We start from the raw sequence: 8,326 nt of genomic DNA, 5'->3' as shown, positions 1-8,326 counted from the left end.
AATTTGAGAGCAGATAAGAACTATTCGGCCCATCTTGTCTTAGATTCAGGATAGCTTAAAACTATCCTATGAATGTTTAAATTCCTTCACTGTATTAGACTCTACCACTACTGATGGGAGGCCATTTCAGTTATCTACCACCTCTCAGTAAAGCAAAATAAAATATTATACCCAAAAGAAAAAAAATGCAAAAGCTAAAGGATCTGAAAACAAATGGTTTAACACAATTCTATCTTGTTTGCTCAATCATTCAGAAGGGTAACAAAAAATGGTAGGGCTCCATTCCAAGCTATCTTGAGAGTCACATTTCTCAATTAATTTTCCCGATTTTGAGTTAAATGGTTGTTTCTCATCCATGTCACACTGCATGTGTGAAACCAGCACTCATTTATGAACCCATATAATGGAGCACATAAACACCAAGATAACTCAGTATTAAGAGAACAAACACCTGACTTGCATCTGATAATAAATTATAACAAAAGCCATTAGCCGCATATGTAGTTAGTGCCAACTTCAACATTCCTCTTGTTCCAGAAATTGAAGTAATAGATAAATAACTCTGACATGAAAATTAATGAAATAGAAACAATATAAAAAAGTACTGATGCATATGAACATGGCTTACATACCTTAATGTCTCATATTCTTGTAAACACTTCGCTGAAGGGTGTCGTAGCAGGGATTCTATCCGTTCCCAAGTTTGAAGACTATATTCTCCTAAATGTGACTCTCTCTATAGGCGACCTACCGTCAGATTTGGAAATAAAAGTCCAGGGTTTCTATTTGCGCTGGTTAATCTTACACTAATCCCCCATCTAACCCACTCCCATTTGCTAAAAGCAAATATATTGTACACAAAGACAATGGTTTATTTGTGTAACTTAAATATAGTAGGTATAGGTAGAACATTAACTGTGTGATGGCTGTTTATTTAGCGGTGATGATTTTTTTTAACCTCAACTACAAATTTGGGAAATGAATTGCATAGGAAGCCAAAATAAATCTTTATTCAACCCTAAAACAACAAAAGGTTAACCGGAAGAGTTGAAACAGGATATGATGGGAAATCATATTACCCTTTTCAAGATTCAGTCTAAAATCTCAAATTTACTTCATAATCTTACTACACGCATGGGTTTATCTGTATCTGGAATTCTTTAATGACTCTTCTATATTTGAAAATACCATATTCAAATTCTTTGCATATGCCAGTGACTGTTCAGATCAAATTCTATGCACACATTCCTCTATATCTGGGCACGTTTTAGGGTTCTACTCACTAAAGGGAAAGCTGATCCAAAAGTTGTAATGTCTACTTTTTCACTTATTGTGATGAATAGGCAATCCCAGTGAGCGAGTTCAAACTACAACTCTAGAGCAAACCCTCCTTCCAACTTTCCTTTTAGTGAATAATCCCAATCTCTTATTTGTCAGATGATTTTATTATTGCAACCCAGACTTTTCAGGGAACAATGTTTGGTCTTCAAGCAATTGGGTCTTCAATTGGGTACTCTGAGATTTATGCAATGCCTCTTTGGTACTCTGGATACATGATTGTATCCTGGCCTAGGTCTATGGTGGCAGGTCTCTTGGGTGATCAGGCCACCCAGTGTGCAGCACCTCAACAGGACAGCTACAGGGGAAATCTCTGATCTACCCAGCCAGCCCATATATACTACGGCTTGGCACAGCCTTCTTACACTACACTAAAACCGAGATATGATGTTGAATCATGCTGAGATATATAAAAAGGAGATGTTGTCCTAGACGAGGCCTAGGGCACTGCAGTACCAAATGTAAATATACTACTGTATGGATAGATAGGTCAACTAAAGCAATATCATATCTATCTATCTATCTATCTATCTATCTATCTATCTATCTATCTATCTATCTATATATATATATATTGTGTCTTTGTGTCTGTGTTGCTGCCTGTATTTGTGTGTAGTTAAATTAAAACCTGCAAAGGAAGACCTGGCCTTGTGCCCCCTCTATTAAATCCAAGGCTAAAATAAAACTGCTGGCTTTCATCTGGTAAAAACCGCTGAGTATATAAACAAGGGTTTATTTGCCTTCTCCTTGTCTGCAATGTTTACTCGAACTGTCCTGGTGTTCATCCAGCTGGATTCCTGTATGATTTCAGTAACTCATCAACAGCATTGGAAAACATTTCCCGTGCATTTCTCAAAGGTTGGGGAAATGACTGAAAAGCAAATTAATAGAGCCGTCTATTAATGAGTTAGAAGAACGTTTTCTAGTTATTTTTCTAATTTTTTTTAGTTATTATAAATTATAGGTAATTGTTCCATAAATAAGATGGAACACTCCAGTTGTTACAATACATTCTGTATGCCTGTCTGTAGAAATCCAAATTGTTTGGGATAGAACTAATGCAATTATAAAGTCAAGTAATCCCGGATCAAATGATTTTTGTGGTGCTCTGGTACTTTCTTTTAAGCAAAACGGGAACAACAGACTTTGTTTAAAATGAAACCTAGACCCCTAAATTATAGTTTTACTTTTGATGCACATTGGAACCTATTTTGTATGGATACAATACATTTAAATGCATGCAAATTAGGATTAAAAACTGAGATCTGTTTCTCCTTTAAAGGAACAATCAGCCATTATATTCATTTTAACACATGAGAGAGATGCTCTTCCATACAACACAAGTTGCTAAAAGTGGTGTGAAGACCAGACCACCTCTGGAGCTACAACATTTTCTAAAGGTAAACATCTCTTTTTAAAGCTAAAGAATAAATATGTGCAAATCATTTTAAGATCTTCATTGGTGGGGATGCATAGGAGGACCAGAGTTTTGGTTGCTTCCATTGAAACCAGGAAGTATCAGTTTGTAATTATTATTTGCTTGCCTATGCTGTACTTGACATTTGAACTCAAGGGTTGATTATCCCTTTCGTATTAGTTGTAGTATGTAATTATTATTATTATTATGATGATTATTATTATTATTTATTGATTTATGCAGTCCCGTCATATTCTGCAGCTTTTTATAAGGGGAACAGGACATAACAATTATGACTTACAAAACAAGGTATGGAGGGCAGTACTCAGACAAGCTTACAATCTATCTTCTTGAACATGCTTAGTAGCAGTCTCATTAAAGTACCGTATTTGCTCGATTATAAGACGACCCTGATTATAAGACGACCCCTCAAAATCTGAATATTAATTTATGAAAAAAGAAAAAGCCTGAATATAAGATGACCCTATAGGAAAAAAGTTTTACCAGTAAATGTTAATTCATGTAAACTATGTGAACAATTGTTTGTTAATAAAAGCTATGATTGAGAAACATATTTTGTTTTTATTTCCTTTTTTTCAACCTGCCCCCCCCCAGTTATGAACATCTGCCCCAGGCTTGCCACTCTGCCCCAGAAATGCCTGATACCCCATATATGCCACTGTGCCCCATGATATGCTTTTTAACCCTCTAAATGCCACTGTGCCCCATGATACACCTTTTAACCCTCTATATGCCACTGTGCCCCATTATATGCCTTTTGACCCCCTATGTGCCACTCTGCCTCCAGAAATGCCTTATACCCCCATATGCCACTCTGGCATTTAGGGAGTTAAAAGGCATATTATGGGGCAGAGTGGCATATAGGGAGGTATAGGGCATTTCAGGAGGCAGAGTGGCGTATAGAGGGTTAAAAGGCATTTCTGGCGGCAGAGTGGCATTAAGGGGGTAAAAAGGCATTTCACAGAGCACTCTGCCTCCAGAAATGCCTTATGCCCCCATTTAACACTCCCTCCCCCTCCCTCCTCCAAACTTACCGGTGCTTCTGAGTCCCCCGGTGCCTAGTCCGGGCAGCGTGTAGAGCTCTACGCGCTTGAGCAGAAGTTGTCTATGCGAGTCGCGTAGAGCTCTACACTCTGCCCGGACTAAGCACCGGGGACTCAGAAGCACCGGTAAGTTGGGGGGGGCATAACACAGGATGATCCAGGTCCCCTGCATCTGAGTCCCCGGTGCTTAGTCTGGGCAGCGAGTAGAAATCTACACGATTCGCGTAGACAACCTCCGCTCATGCGCGTAGAGCTCTACACGCTGGCCGGACTAAGCACCGGGGACTCAAAAGCACCGGTAAGTTGGTGGGGGCATACACAGGAGGATCCAGGTCCCCTGCATCGCTGCGGGGATCTGGATCTTAGTCTCATAGTCAGACCTATTTGAGGTCTGATTATAAGACGACCCCGATTATAAGACAAGGGGTATTTTTCAGAGCAAATACGGTAATTTAAGAATTAGCAAAACCATTGTTCAGATATCATACATGTGTTTGGCTACTGCTGCTCCCATTGCTTTTAATGGAATGTTTTTTTTTATTAAGGTATGCTCCTTGCCTTCAGTAGAGGCAGCTGGAGGAGGAGTTAAACAAGACAAAAGTCTTATTTCCCAACTCCAATAACTATAGAAGGGCCCCACTGATTTGCATTCAGTAACATGCACTGTATTTCATGCAACATTGACTCAAATATGCATTTAGCATGAAAATATCGATATGACACAGAGGTCCTAGAACATTATTAATACCAGTTCTGGGAATTTCAACCCCTTAAGGATCAAAGCTATTTTACGCTTCAGGAGAAATTTATGTCGACTTTAATTTCCCTCTTTCTCGTTTTATGTACTGACTTTATATGTATATATATATATATATATATATATATATATTCATAGTGTCTACCATAATTTTAAATATAATTTTAAATATAAAAAGGTAATACGATGCTATATTAAGCAATGCCATTCACCAAGTACTGTAATATTCCAGATACAGATGTTTCGTTGGGCCAATCACCATTTTTTTAAATTCTTTTCAGTACTTTTCTATTGGTTGCCAGCAATGAGTTTTTTTAGGTTTCTACATCTTACTAAAATTCACCCACAAATGTTACCGTATAGCAAATAAACCAATTTGACAGTGCTTCATTTATAATAAAAAAAAAACCTTTACTTTTCCTACAGGCAGATGTTTATTTAATTCGTTCAGATGTCAGAATAAGATCTAGAATCATCAGAAGAGCTAATTATTGCCTGAAGATCTGTTTTCTATGTTGGTAGAGACACTTCACATCCATATTTGTCTTTTGACTTCTTTTATAAGGATAGTTTAGGCTTCATTATATAACTGACACATTTCCTAAATTATTCTCAGCCTGGCTTCTTCTCTCTAGCTCAACATATTCCCGTCTGTTAATGTATTCATTAATTAATGTCGAGAGACACCTTTTCACTCCTGAGACACTTTTGAAATATGAATTAGAAAAGGTTAACAACCCATTGAGACATTTAGACTTCTCACTCAATCATGTGAAACTACACTTTGGACGCACACAAATACTGTTAATGCTGTGTTACTTAGTAACGCCCAACTTTAGAAGAATAAAACAATATAAAATAGATGCACAAAGACATAACAAGATAATGCCAACCGTTTGTGAAAATGTTAAATATTTAAGAAAGCCATAAAAGGAATATGTTTAAAATGTTCAATTGTAAATATAGAATTAAGGAAATATTTGAATGATCACTGCGATTTACAAGAATTCTAGAATTGTCAACAGTGATCGAGATGTTAGGAATTTTGGCCAGAAGTGTCGGCGCTTCGGATAATGGGATGCATGGTGTGTGCATCCATGATGCATTAGAGAAAGACAGTTGGTAAGGCGAGTAAGAAGACAGGGTTAACGGTCAGGAAAGGAAATATAGATTAGAATGTCGTCTGTGTATAGGTAGTACTGAGTACCAAAGGTAGCTATTAGTTGTTCAATAGAGCAGGTGTACATGGAGCAAACTAGCCCTAGAATGGAGGTCTTAGGGATACCAATAGATAAGTATAGTGGAGGGAAAGTTCCATTAAAGGAAACACGGAAGGTACAGTTAGAGAGGTATGATTTGATCCAAGAAAAAGTCACATCATGGACGCCATGAGCTGAAGGACGATCAACAGTGCCAAAGGCTGCAAAGGTGTCCTTTTGTTTTAACAGAGAGGAGATCATTAGTAAGTTTGATGCGGGCTGTCTTAATAGAGTAAAGACAGAAACCATCTATAAACATGGATGTTGAGCTGTGATTACTGAGGTGCATATAATGAAACACCCCTGCCTGAGGAAGAAACAGGTGACGTGAGGGTTGTGACTGACAGCCCTGTGTTAAAGCTGGAAGACATATGGAAAGCATATATGGACACCTTTTAAAAGGGGGTGCCTCCTAAAGGTATTTCATAGTTCTGGACCTTGGTATAACCATGTATTGTGACTCTATCAACCTTACTATATTTGATGCGCATATTTAGGCCAATTAGAGTGGCAGTTTTTAACCACTTTTAATCATTTTTTATCATGAATAAATTGTACATTGGGGAACATTTATGCATGGAAAGACAGACAACATGTAATCTTGTTTTGTACACTTAAAAATCACTATTACATTACATATGAAAAGGCCAACTAGAATGGACACAGCTGACCCCAATGTCCTTTACTTAAGCAAACAAACCAACCGGTGCTGTGTACAGATACCATAACACTAGCTTTTCACTTTATAATCAAAAGAAGTATAATTAATTTGGGAGGATGAACTGGGCAAAAAAAACAATGATTTTAGTATCATGCGCTGTTGACTAGACCTGCCAGTCTTCAATCCTACATTTTATAATTCTGTGCAGATTTAAATAGTACAGATGTATTAAACCCCCCACTTATGTGTATGCCATGGCAGCATCCATCTCATTTTATTATTCTTGCATATGTTACTACTGTCCTTTAGTGCAAGCCAACTGATGTTCACATCCGCTGTAATGATGGAAAGAGAAATTAGCCAATTTCAATTAAAGAAACCAAATCTTATGTTGTGATTTTTTTGCCATGGATCTCAGCATTTGTAAAATGAAATTGCACCAAAATTTTAAACTATTCCCATAACTAACACACCAATTTTCAAAAAAGCATGAGCTATAGCTAGGTTTAGTACATTAGTTTAGCAACTCTAAAAACTATGTGTCATGGCCCCCTCACCCTTACCCTTACCCTTACCTGCTCTCCTCAGCTGTCCTCCATTACTGCAGGTCATCCAAAAGCTCCTTGATAGCGTTAGCCTGGTAGCGGTAGCGCGGTAGGCCAAAACCGTGGCCTAAAGTGCAGCAAACCCCAGAGAGGACTTCCAAATGTTGCACACCTGTGGAGGGGAGGTGAAGTCTCCACCATTAACTATTCACCAATAGTGCTCACACACATAAACAGTGAACCAGGTGCTGTGGAATCACTTCTCTCTGACAACCAATCCAGTGAGGAGCTTGTTCAACACAGGGGGGGAGTAGATACCTGCAGCACTATAAAAACCCCTCAGACTGTGACGACTTTACTCCAGTGTTTCAGAACTTTGATTCCTGTATGTCTGTGGACTCCAGATTCCTGTTCTTCTCTGCTCGCCTTGCTACAGACCCTTATTTTTTGGATTCTTTGGTATTTGACCTTTGGCTCTCCTATTGGACTACCCCACTTGTCTATTTCCTGACCCTAGCTTGTACTGCCGTTTTCTCTGAACGCCGCCGGCCCCTGACCTATTGGACTGTTCCTGACATTGCTTTTGGACTGCCCTCTGCTCTTGCGCTCCAAACCCAATCCTGACACTATGTGAAAGTTCCCCTTTAAAGTGTATTTCTCCCAAATCCTTCATGTCGCAGGTTCCTGATAAACCCATATAGTGCTGTTCATTGGCTACAATGTTCAAGATACCATGGGAGAAGTTTTGGAGTTCTCTAGCTTTTTTCTCTGTACTACATACAGTACACTGTTGATTACATTTTTTGTCAGTCCTCTTTGCCAAATACCTCATAATTACATGAAAGAAATAGGAAATTGGAATTTTTAGACGCACCACAGGTTAAATATGATTGCTTTCTATTGTGTTTGCATCGACTTTTTATCAAGACAAAAGTCTCTGTTATATGCTTGGGTAAAAGCATTTTCCATATGTAGCTGTTGGTTTATGACATCATTATTTCCAATCTATTTTCAGATTGTTTCAGGTTGTTTGGAATAACCAACCATGTAAGGTATGGGTATGATATCAAAGTATTTTTCTAAAATAATGCTGGCCAGATTGCCATGCCCCCACTAAATTCCTGACATCATACTGGTTGATTGGCCAAAAAGTTCAGTAGAGAAAGTATGTGCCCTCTGAGGGATTTGCTATCTCCCCTATCAGAGGTTCTTCTGTTCTCATATTAGATCTTGTGTTTGAGCCCAAAATAGGCATATCTGAAAACTGGAAAGGGAGCAGGCAGAA

This window comes from Spea bombifrons, chromosome 1 (assembly GCF_027358695.1).
Source record: "Spea bombifrons isolate aSpeBom1 chromosome 1, aSpeBom1.2.pri, whole genome shotgun sequence".
NCBI classification, from domain to species: Eukaryota; Metazoa; Chordata; class Amphibia; order Anura; family Pelobatidae; genus Spea; species Spea bombifrons.
Note: the sequence above shows the minus strand (reverse complement) of the source record.